Source organism: Cervus elaphus, chromosome 3, assembly GCF_910594005.1.
Source record: "Cervus elaphus chromosome 3, mCerEla1.1, whole genome shotgun sequence".
Lineage (NCBI taxonomy): Eukaryota > Metazoa > Chordata > Mammalia > Artiodactyla > Cervidae > Cervus > Cervus elaphus.
This window is the reverse complement of record NC_057817.1, coordinates 10,594,083-10,606,685: the sequence shown is the minus strand read 5'-3', so window position 1 is coordinate 10,606,685 and position 12,603 is coordinate 10,594,083. Positions and strand designations below refer to the sequence as shown.

Below are 12,603 nucleotides of genomic sequence, written 5' to 3'. Positions count from 1 at the left end.
GGGTTTATAATGCTTTCAAAAAACAGGGTTCTGGTGGCCTGTGAGGCTATGGGTGGCCCCTGGTTACATCCATGATGTCATTTTCTCCACTCTTCAGGCTCTCTTGTAGCCAGACTCGTCTTCTTGCTGAGCCTTTAAACAAACTAGGCATCTTGCTTCATAGTCTGCACCTGCTGATTCCTCTGTCTGGAATTCAATAATGTTATTTTTGGTGAAAGAATCAGAAATTCTTACCAATTTAAGACCTATATGAACTACATCACCACACCTATGAAAAACATTATAATATTCCTGAGTTCAAGGTCAGGAATGGGACAAATCTTTTTAACTGCTAAGTAATTGCTATTAACTTTAGACAAATTACCAACTTCTCTGAACCTGTTTCCTCATCTAAAAAGTGGAAATGTTAGCACTTATCCCTACTTTATAACATTATTGTGAAGATTAGATGAGATCATATTTATAAAGCACTTGGCACAATGAATAGCACGTATTTAATATCAGTACAGTTAGCTGAATTAATTATTACTTGTGTTACTATTTTTGGTTACTACTTTTAGTGAAAAATAGCTAAACTCTTGGTTCTCCTGGATTTTTTTTTCCTCCTGGATTATTTAATAAAACTATAATCTGATTATTTGCTCTTAGGGCAGACCTAGCTCAGTAAGAGAAATAGGGGAGAGGGAAGTAGTCATTTGTCATATTTACTTTGATATATGGTTATTTGAACTCCAAGAAGAGTTGGCAAATCCTTGCATTTCAGTTTATACATTTCTTATAAGAATGATACATTGCTAGTGTAAACAGACCATGTATTTTGATTAAAAGTCTCAGAAGGTGAAATTGAATCTAAGATCCTTTGAAAACACTTAAATTTTATTTGTAGGATATTTATATCTTGCTATAATAATAATGAGTATATTTGTCCCAAACTAATATTTTCATATATGCTTCCCTGGTGGCTTAGCAGTAAAGAATAATGCTTGAGACACAGGGTTCAGTCCTTGGATCAGGAAGATCCCCTGGAGAACGAAATGGCAACCCATTCCAATATTCTTTCCTGGGATATCTCATGGACAGAGGAGCCTGGCAGGCTACAGTCCAAGGGGTCGCAAAAGAGTCAGATAGGACTTAGTGACTAAACACCAACAACAGTATTCTGATATCTATTCTTAAGTTTTTTTTTTTTTTTAAACAACTCTATGAACATGTTCAGTTATTTCCATTTCACAATCAGAACTGGACCCTCATTCTCAAGACTCAAATTCTGATGTTGTTTCTGTTACATTATTACTGTCTCCTATAGTAGTTCAGGCATGTTGAAAGGTAAAAAGGAGTGCAACTGCTCCTCATCTTCAAGCTTACAGATACAGATGAAGTCAGTACGAATACTCGAATACTCGATAGAAGAAATGGACCAAGAGATGTTGAAGGAACATTGAGGAAGAAGTGATCAACTCTGTTTAGACCATTCAGAGAAAGATTCCAGGGGAGGTGACATTATTAGATTAAACAATGGGCAGGTTTTTTTAAAATTGGAGTATAATTGCTTTACAGTGTTGAATTCGTTTCTGCTATACAACAACAATGAATCAGCTATGTGTATATAATCAGATTATGTCTGTGTATACACCCCCTCCCTGGGAGCCTTTCTCCTGCCCCACAACCCCGCCGCACCCCTCTAGGTCCTCACAGGGCTCTGAGCTGAGCTCCCTGTGCACACAGCAGCTTCCCCCTGTCCAGAGTAGCAGAGTTTTTGCCTCTGGAACTTGAGAGCTATTTGAGAGAAGTCATATTCATAAATGGGAAATAATACATGTTTAAAGCTCTTTTAACTAACATCCACTCTATTACTAACATTTGACTTTTCTTTGTTATAACATATTGAATGACTGCCATAAAGTTATTAATATTGACCATTGTAACATAGACTGCCTCTACTAACCTCCCTTACTTCTGTTGCCACTAGTTGAATTGCAAGCCTACTAAAAGCTAGTTGTGTGTGTTCTAGCCTGTTAATGTCTATTTCCCTTGTTAGTGATAATATAATATAATTAGAGCACTCAAAACTGATGTAATGTGTACAAAAAAGAAAATTATTGCTAATGATTAACTTAACTATTTTGAAAAACCTCAATAAAGGGAAAGTCCTGAAAATATAATTGCTTTTTAATTGGATGTGGGTGCAAGAACTGAAAAATTGAAGGAAAAAAATATCTAGGATTATATACTCAGATTGCACTTGTGTTGACTGCAAATGTTGGTTTCACTTTAAGACATTTTGGTGTCTTAGTACATTAGGAGTATCATTTATGCAAGAAAGGAATTGTGGATTTAGGTCATTGGAGACATTCTCCAGTATCATCTATGTTGAAATAAATGTCTTGCATTTATTTATTTTCACATATGTGATATGTTTTACTATGCCCTATTTTAATCATTTCTGGTTAACCAAATCAGTGCTTGTCATGATTGCATTGGATAACAGGCTTCTTTGGAGCCGTAGTATTTTCAGGAGAGGAACATTAGTGTTATATGGTGAGAGTAGCTAATAAGACAGGAAGACGGAACTGGGGCTGTAGCATGGAGGAATTTGTGTGCCTTGCTAACTTTGACCTTTAATGGTGAGACATTTTTGGGAGCATGGTGGTCCTTTCCCTGTACTTTCAGAAAACAATTCTTGACAGATTAGAGAGTGGCCAAGAGAGCCAGGGCAGTGGCAGTGAGCTTGCAAGTTGGGCAGATCTGAAAGAAATTTGGAAGATAAAATTAATAAGGTTTGGTGTGATTGACTGGATCTAGGTAGTAAGATGGGAAGAAAAATCAACAGTAGTGATAATGCTGATAATACCTAACATTTGCTGAGCACTTTGAGTCACTGCTCAGAGTCTTTTTAACTGTATATAATTTTGGTCATCCTTACAGTTACGTAGAAATATATTGCTACCACTACCCTACAGGCCAGATGCACAATTCTAAAACCCCAAAACTCTGAAAAATGATAAGTTGCAAGATTGGTGTAGACTCGCTTGGCAGCAAACCATGACTAGACCTGATACGAGGCTATTTATAGTCTTTGTTTCTCCCCACTGAATCGTTAATTTATCTTTGCAAAAATATCAGTATGTTTGGTTATGGAGGACTGACTCAGACTCAGTGGAGTGAGTTTGGAAAACTCAGTAGTTTTCCAAAATATGACAAGTTTTGAAATTCGTGCTTAGGTGAGTGATTGGTCCATATTGTAATTCTTATTTTCTGGGTGAGGAAACAATCAGAGAGAGAAATCACACACAGTAATTGGCAGAGCTAGGATTTAAACCTAGACTGTCTTGTCGAGTCTCCACTACACTGTTCTGCCTCCCCTTCTAGCCTTTGTAATTGGGAAAAGGACACCATTAAACTAAAATAAGTAATTGAAGAGGAAGATTGAGAGAAGCAGAGAAAAACATATAGTAGAATGTGGATTTAAATAGGCCTGGTTTGAGATGCCAATTGAAAAGATGCAATAAGAAGCCAGGACTTTTTGGGGTATGTTTATAATGCATATACTGAATTTCATCAAATCTGATTTCATCATTGTAATAGGGTATCATTTTAGGTACCGACTTAAGAGGTTAAAAAAAAAAACTATAACACAGTGTGTATGGTTTCTTGTTTTTAAGCACCTTGAGATGTTTTTTTTCCCCACACAGTATCATTCTTTATGCAGTTGCAGTGTCATGGATGCAGCATTGCTATAGAATATTTTCTTGTTGCCTTTGGGATTTTCTTCTAAGCCACTGATATTAACAGCATCCTGCTGGTTTTGTTGATGGTGCTTTCTTGACCGTACTACAAAGTATCAATAAAAAATTTCAAACACCATCCAGGAAGGTATTTTTTAAGTTAACAGTTAAGCTCAATAAATAAGGTATTAAAGGTGTGAAGTGAAGTGAAGTCGCTCAGTCATGTCCGACTCTTTGCGACCCCGTGGACTGTAACCTACCAGGCTCCTTGGTCCATGGGATTTTCCAGGCAAGAGCACTGGAGTGGGTTGCCATTTCCTACTCCAATTAAAGGTATAGGTGCACATAAATCAGTTGAAGTGAAAACAGTAGGAATAGCTATGACTGGGTTACATAAAGACAGATAAAGACAACCATGTTGTGTTCATTATCCATTGTATGTATGATTGTAAGGTCAATTGATTGTAGATTTTTGCAGTATTAAAATCTAGAGGAATTTGCACCTTAGAATTATTACACAATAAGTAGGATTTTTGCCTCCGGGAATTGGGAGATGCAATCATAAAGTAGGACAGCAGTGCATGTAATTGATTTTAATAAAGAAGTATGCATCTTTAGTAGGAGTTAGCACACAGTCAAAGAAGTATCATCACTGCTATGGGGAGTAATTAAAAGAAATAAATACTGAAGTCAGAACCTTCAGAATTTCCTTTATTTAAAGGTACTCTGCAAAGAGAAAAGAGGAATGTAAATACTTCCACACATTTTGAATTTGTTTTTATGTTTTGACAATCCAGGTGCCTAGACAGTTGGAAAACAGAGCCCATTTTCACAATAAATTCATTTCTGTCACATGTATTAGCCTGGTCTTTGCTATTGTATCTAGAGCATAACTGTGAAACCATGATGTCAGAAATTCAGCCAGGTATTTGGCAAGGTATCAGGACCACATTAATCCATGTTATTGGACTAATAACATGATTTACTATAAAAATGATGCTTCTACCTGTGGGATTTTGACAAATTGAATTTTTTTTAAGATTGAAATTGGTAATGTTACAAACATTGTAATTTCCTGACAATTAAAAATGAGAATTTGTTTATGGGAAAATAGAATATATATGCTTTTCCCTATTCTTCCTGCTAAGTACAACTAAAAACCCTGCACATTATCTATAAGATAACAAAGCCTATGAAAAGTGGAAAGAACAGAACAGCTTGGGATCTCAGGACTCAAGCAGAGACACAGGAGTGAGTGAGTGGCTTTTCCCTTTGCCTCAGCGTGCCGCAGAGGACGCTGGCAACCCAGGAGCAATGGTGGCCACACACTGCCCTCAGGAAAGCCCCGACAGAGCCTCACCCTTTTAGCCCAGTACCGGGACAGAGACACCCTGAAACCTTTAAAAGACAAAAACAAAAAAACAGAAAGCTACTCTTTACTCCACCAAATCCTGCAGAAGAAAACCCAGTTCCCACCCACACCCTCACTAGCATAGGCCAAGTAGGGAACATAGACTTCCAACATTACGAGGCTATCACGAGCTGCCCTCACACCCCCTATTGTCATGGTGTGAGATTAGGCAAGATACAGAGCCAGCTGAGATTTTCATCCTCGTCAGATGGTTAACTAGCCCTCCCCTAATTTGCACTGGAGACCATGTGGGAAGCCTGGACTTACACCCCAACCTGGTAGTAAAAAGGAGCCCCTCCACCTCCCCACTTAGGTGAAGTCAGAAGAGGCGTAGTAGAGAGGTTATACTTCCACCATTGCCCATCAGTAAAGATGCCTAACTCTCCCCTTGTGGTGTCAGTGGAAGCCACATAGGGCATCATGGTGAGACACCCGTACCTTCTCAGCCAGGAAGGTATCAGTGAAGGCTTGGTGGGGAACCAGAGGTAACAGGGAGCTGCTCCATCTCTAGCATCAGTGGAGGCTGAGTGGGGAACCCAAACTTCTACCCCTACCTTGTAATAATGAGATAGCCCCTTCCCATCTTTTCTGCTAGAGCAGGGCGAAAAACATCATCAGCAAACATAGAAGATTTAAGCATGATTTGGAGTCTCATGGACGGAGGAGCCTGGTAGGCTACAGTCCATGAGGTCGCTAAGAGTCGAACACGACTGAGCGACTTCACTTTCACTTTTCACTTTGATGCATTGGAGAAGGAAATGGCAACCCACTCCAGTGTTCTTGCCTGGAGAATCCAGGGATAGGGGAGCCTGTTGGGCTGCCTATGGCGTCGCACAGAATTGGACGCGACTGAAGTGACTTAGCAGCAGCAGTGTTCAAAGTGTCCAGATTTTAAATGAAAATCAGTTGTCATACTAAGGAAAATCTCAAATTGAATGAAAAAGACAGTGGAGACCAGCCTTGAGGTTACAGAGATACTAATCTTAAAATTATTTGACAAAGATAAGAGCATCTATCACAAAAATGCTTCAACAAGCAATTACAAGTGTGCTTGAAACAAGTGGAAAAAAAAGTTGCAGCCAAAAAAAGTCTGCAAAGAAATGTAAGATGTGAAGAATCAAATGGAAATTTTGGAACTGAAAAAAATCTAATAACCGAAATAAATAACAGATAGGCTTAACAGCAGAATGGAGGGGATAGAAGAAAGAATTGGTGAACTGAAAAACAGAACAATAGAAATGACCAAATCTGGGCAACAGAGAGAAACTAGACTAAAATTAATGACCAGCCTCAGGGGCCAGTGGGCCTGTACCAGAGAGCTCACATTTATGCCTCTGGAGTCCCGGAAGAAGAGGAAGGGCATGGCTGGAGAAGTGTTTAAAGAAATAATAAATTAAAGAAATTAAAGAAATAATAAATAATAGCTAAAAACTTACTTAAACTTGGCAAAACTATAAGCCTACAGATTCAGGAAGTTTAACAAATTTGAAACAGAATAAACCTTTCAGTTCTGAAAGCTAAAGACAAAGTAAAAATTTGAAGCAATGAGAAAGAAATTACTGTAAGATTGGGGTGGGGGGATTGAACTAAAACAGACGTCTGTTCAGAAACATGGAGACCAGAAAGAGGTGGCACAACATTTGTCAAGTGCTGAAGGAAAGAACTTAATTTAAAAAAAAATTTCAAAAGTCCCAGGTCATAACTTTTGTTTGGATTCTTATCGTTACAGTTATCTTCAGCTATTTTTTATTATGATAAAGAACTTTAAATATGAGATGTAGCAGAGTACATTCCCACTGAAGATGCATAAGGTTATTTATACTTATTTTATGATGTTGCTCAGAGACTTCAAAAGTAAATACCATTTATTTTTGAGGTTAATGTTCTACTTACCAGCTTTAAAAAGTTCAGGTAGCTTAATTTTCATAATTTCTGTCTCATTGGACGGTTTTGAGTAATTCATTTGAATTTTCAAGAAACAATTATTTAAGTGGTTTTCTGACTTTTGTGTTTTTTAATTGTGATAGAAATATAATATTCAATTTTAATAATGTTAAGTATATTCATATTTTTTTTTACTACAAATCTCGGTAGACTTTTTCATCTTGCAGTACTAAAACTCTACCTGGTAAACACTAATTTCCCCTCCTCACTCCCCTAGTTCCTTGATAACTACCTTCCTCTCTGCTATTTTTATGATTTTGACAACTTTAGACATTTCATATGAATTGAATCATATAGCATTTGGCTTTTTGTGACTAGTTTATTTTGCTTACCATAATGACCTTGAATTCATCTATGTAACAACTTTTTTCTTAAGGCTACACTGACATTTCAATTTTTAAAAAATTTATGGATTTGAATACATGAAATGGTTTGTATTGGTTAAAACAACCTCTTGATACTAGTTTTTCTCCAGTAAATGACAGTGTACTTTATTCAGTTCTTGCTGATGAAATTTCTGTCTCTAATCACTGTGTTTTCATTAGCTTCTAATTTAAAGACAGAATTTTAAAATGAACTATTTCCCTTTCTCAAGCAGTCTCTTCTGTAGTTTGGCTTTTGACAAAACTCAGAATCCTAGATAATTAATAGAATCCATCAAATTCGTCATTCAAATTCAGTTGACACTGAATCGTTCTAGTCTAACCAAGATAGAATCCTACCCATCTAATATACCACATCCAAGTTGCATACAAGTAACTTGGTTAACAGTTTTATACCTTTTATTAGATTTTTAGATTAACACATATGCAGTTAATTTTGTATAAATACTTTGGATCATGTCTTGATTTTGAGGTTTATTAATTATTCAAAATTATTTATTGACTTAAAACTGTTAGATTATCATAAATCTCAGTAAACCTAGCAGTGAATCCACCGTTTTTCACTCCAATAATATATAATGATTTTAATCATTCAGTAGGTGGCATTTCGTGGGCTTCCCTGGTGGCTCAGGCAGTAAAGAATCCGCCAGTAATGTGGGAAATGTGGGTTTGATCCCTGGGTTGGGAAGATCCCCTGGAGGAGGGCATGGCAATCCACTCTAGTATTCTTGCCTGGAGAATCCCCATGGACAGAGGAGCCTGGCAGGCTACAGTCCATGGGGTTGCAGAGTCAAACATGACTGAGCAAGCCTGCCCCCTCCCTCTTTTTTAAACCCTGAAATGTTAATATTCTTACTTCCACTTTGGGACTCCTATGTGAAATCTTTTGTGTTTTTTTATTTTTGCCTCAAGAAATCTTTAAATATAGTGTGTTTTTCCTAATCAGGAGTCCCATGAGCTGCTTATAATACCCATCCTTTTTTGTTGTGAAGGAAATCTAGCCATCTGTTTTCAGTATCTCCAAGCATCCCACAAAGTGAATTTCTGATATTCCAGGTCGCTGTTATTTTGTTTCACATTATCTTAAACATTGCTTTCTGAATGTGGTGATTTTTCATGATGTGATAGAAGATAGAATTTTAACTTTGTTTTTAGACATCAACTCATTTAAACTTAACACAACCCTGTAAGTTATCTATAAACTAGGTTTCAAATGTTTTAAGTTAATGAATATCACACAGCTGTCAAGAAACTGAAGTGGGAACCACACCCAAAGTCTGCAGAATTTAAATGTTTATGCTTTTTTTTCCTCACCAAACCAATCTTTGAATGATTTTTTTTTTCAGATTATTCATGGTAATAAATAGAAATGTCATGAGGTTTATTGATTGATTGATATCTCTTTTAAAATTTACATTCACAAATAGTAGTTTGTGAATTGTATGCATATATATTTATACCTAAACTTTTGGCTCAGGGATTGCTCCAGGCCCTACTTTCTGCTAGCAGTTTTCAGGGCTTTACTCTTGTTAGTTTCTCTTCAGATCCTTCCTGTTTATATAAATTTTAGATTGACTCTTTTTTGGCTTTGACCTGGTATTTCCTTGAGACTCTGCTTCCCTCTGCTGCAAGCACTGCAGCCACTCTGAGATCTTCCTTTTATTCTGTCTTTACATCTTGTGAATGATTTTTAATACCTAGGCAAAATATAGATGGCTCAACTGTAAAGAATCCACCTGCAATGCAGGAGTCACAGGAGACACAGGTTTGATCTCTGGGTCCAGAAGATCCCCTGGAGTAAGAAATGGCAACCCACTCCGGTATTCATGCCTGGAGAATCCCATGGACAGAGGAGCCTGGCAGGCTACAGTCCATAGGGTCACAAAGAGTTGGACACAGCTGAAGCGACTTAGCATGCATACAAGCAAAATATAAGTGGTTTTATTTAAATATCTGATTGTTTGATTGAGATTTTGCCTAGTGGAATGCTTACATATTCTCCTGGAACATAGTAGTTACTATTTCACTAATATGTTTTTTTCCCCTCCAGATTTATTCATTTATAGTACATAAATATTCTTCATTACTTTTCTGTTTTTATTGGAGGATAATTGCTTTACATTGTTATGATTTCTGCCATACAGCAACACGAATCAGTCATAATTTTATATATATATATATATGGACTTCCCTGGTGGCTCAGACGTAAAGCCTCTGTCTGCAATGTGGGATACCCGGGTTTGGTCCCTGGGTCAGGAAGATCCCCTGGAGAAGGAAATGGCAACCCACTCCAGTACACTTGCCTGAAAAATTCCGTGGGTTACAGTCCATGGGGTAGCAAAGCGTCGGACACGACTGAGCGACTTCACTTTCACATGTATTTGTATCCCCTCCCTCTTAAGCCTCCCTCCATCTCCCCGCAGCCCACCCCTCTAGATCATCACGAGCACCAGGCTGCGCTCCCTGTGTTACAGAGCAGTTTCCTGCCCGTTATCTGTTTTACACACGATGGTATATATATGTTATTCATTACTTTTATATTACGACTTTAAAGACTGTGCAACAGGAAAAGTTGCTTCAATTCACGTATGACTTCTGTTTGTAGATATACTGCGAACATCATAAAAATGAAACGTTGCTTCATATAAAGAGAAATGCTTATAACATACTATTAAGTCTAAAAATATCAGGCTACAAAATGGCATGGTAGCCATTTTTGTGGTCTGATATACATACACAAATTGAACTTGCTGCAGAAAACTAGGATAACAAATGCCACTTCCTCCCCCCCCCCCCCCCCCCCCGCCCCCGCCCGAAAAATCCCCACTAACACAAATCTCTCCTAATGCGAGATTTCCCTGGTCGTCCAGTGGTTAAGACTCCGTGTTTCCAGTGCGGAGGGTGTGGGTTCAATCCCTGGTTGGGGAACTGAGATCCCAGGTGCCGTGAGGCACGGATTAAAAAAAAAACAAAGCAAAACCCTCCTAATGTTACCTCTGTTAACTTCATGGTATATATTCTTTCCTTATTCTCTCTTTCTCATTTCTGTCTGTGTGTCTTGTAAAAGTTGTATCTCCACATAGATATTCATAGCTAATTGGGAAAATCCTTCTTACAGGAAAAGGTTGACAGACCTGACTTCATATAACCTTTAAACTTCACTCATATACAGAATACTGTCAGAAAAGATTTTTGTTTAATGTAGTGACAATGTAGTAAAATACTTGCAACACGTCTATTAGAAGTAGGGAATAACTTAGTTTTTTGTGAATCATTAATTAGTATAGCCATCCATCCATTACATACAAATTAAAAACTTCAGTTTATCGTAAATATCTTCCTCACCTTTGCTTGCATCCCGCTGATATCTAGGATCTCCTAGATATCTCTGGAATTTACCCATTTCCTCCATCAAATTCAAACTTCCAACATAATTTTTCTCGACTGCTGCAGTAGCTCATTAGCTGGTGTGCCTACTTTCTTTCTCCATTCTGTTTTGTTTTCCGTAGTGCACAAAGTGATCTTGAAACACATAAATGATCATTTAAGGATCTTACAAAATAAACACTAACTTTGGAGTGTACATGACAGAAACTATGTAGAGATTGATTAATTCTTTTTCAGTTACTCCCAGGAAAATGAAGCAGGCCCTTGTCTAGCCATCGTCCATAGGGTTGCAGAGTCAAACACTGCTGAAGCCACTTGCGCGCACACAAGCACTTGTCTAGCCATGCCCATTTCCCGTCACAGGGGTTTGGTGCCTTTTGTTCTGGCACACACACTCCTTCCGTTAACGGTTGCTGCTGGTACCTATATATTCTTCAGGGAATCCTTTCCTGACCTTACTAAATCAGAATTCTATTAATTCACTTATAGAGGTAAAAGCCTCTGTCATAAGGCATCAAAGTTTTACATTAATTTAGATAAATAATCTAGCTCTCTTTCTCGATTATAAAATGGCTGAGGGGAAGCTCTGCATTTGTTTTGTTTACTCTTACGTTCCTGACATGTGACAGAGTGCTCGATGCGTAGCAGGCATCTGTCTCAGCTCTGACCGCTGTAGGAAAAGTGATGTAAACCGGGAAGCTGACACAGCAGGCGTTTGCTCCTCACAGCTCTGGAGACTAGAGAGTTCAGGACACACAGCTCCGTGTCTTGGGAGGGCTCCTTTCCCGTCTTGAAGGTGGCCGCCGTCTTGCTGTGTAGCAATGCAGAGAAACAGTGAGCTCTGTTATTTCCTTCTTTAAAAACATTAATCCCATCATGGATCCTCCACCCTCATGATCTGATCTATACCTAGATTACCTTCCCCAAATCCTGCCTCCTAATACCATCACATTGGTAGTTTGGGGTTTCAACATGAATTTTGGAGGAATACAAAATCAATCTATAACATCCCATAAGTGTTTGTTGAATTAATGCAGACATTAAAAATAAAAGTGAAAGGTGTAAATGGGAAGTTCACAAAAGGAGAAAATACAAATACTAGTAAACACATCCAACTATTTTCAACCTCCTGTGTAGTCAGGAAATAAAATGATGATAAGGTGCTTTATTCTCATCACATTGAGAAAAGTTTGAGAGATTGATAATGTCAAATCTCCATTTAAGAACACATCCATTAGCAAGATAGTATTAAAAAAAATTGATCCAGTCATATCGTGAAATACTTTTCAGGTACTGGAAGGCAAGTGTTGCATTCTAGTGCATTTAAAGTAATCCCATTAATTTTGTTTTACAAAAAGAACCTCAAAAGTAACTATATTTGTTTATATACAAACATATAAATTTATAGCAAAGGTACTGGAAAGATCCTTGCCATGCTGTTGATAGTGTTTATCTCTGAGAGGGAACATGACAATAAAAGAGGTATAGAGTTTTTTCTTTTTTAAAAACTCTGTGGGCTTCTTTTCTTATTCACTGTTTTTATAATGCATATATTGTCATGTAGCCTATAAAAATAAACAAATAAGGGTAGATTGATTTAGGGATATGAGAAAAAAAGGACCATTCTTTACATAAAGAAAAGTAAAATCACGGATGCCAAAAGAACATGGTTTAGTCTGGAACTACAAACAGTTCTATACTGTTGGAGTCTAAAATGTGGAAGGAAGAAGAATGAGGCTGAAAAGAAGATAAA

At 37.6% G+C, this 12,603-nt stretch overlaps 1 protein-coding gene across 5 annotated transcripts in view; it reads left to right on the top strand.

The window, feature by feature from the left end:
• Window positions 1-12,603, top strand: part of PPP1R12A (protein phosphatase 1 regulatory subunit 12A) — a 161,186-nt gene that overhangs the window by 74,965 nt on the left and 73,618 nt on the right. The gene's annotated exons all lie outside the window — the stretch shown is intronic.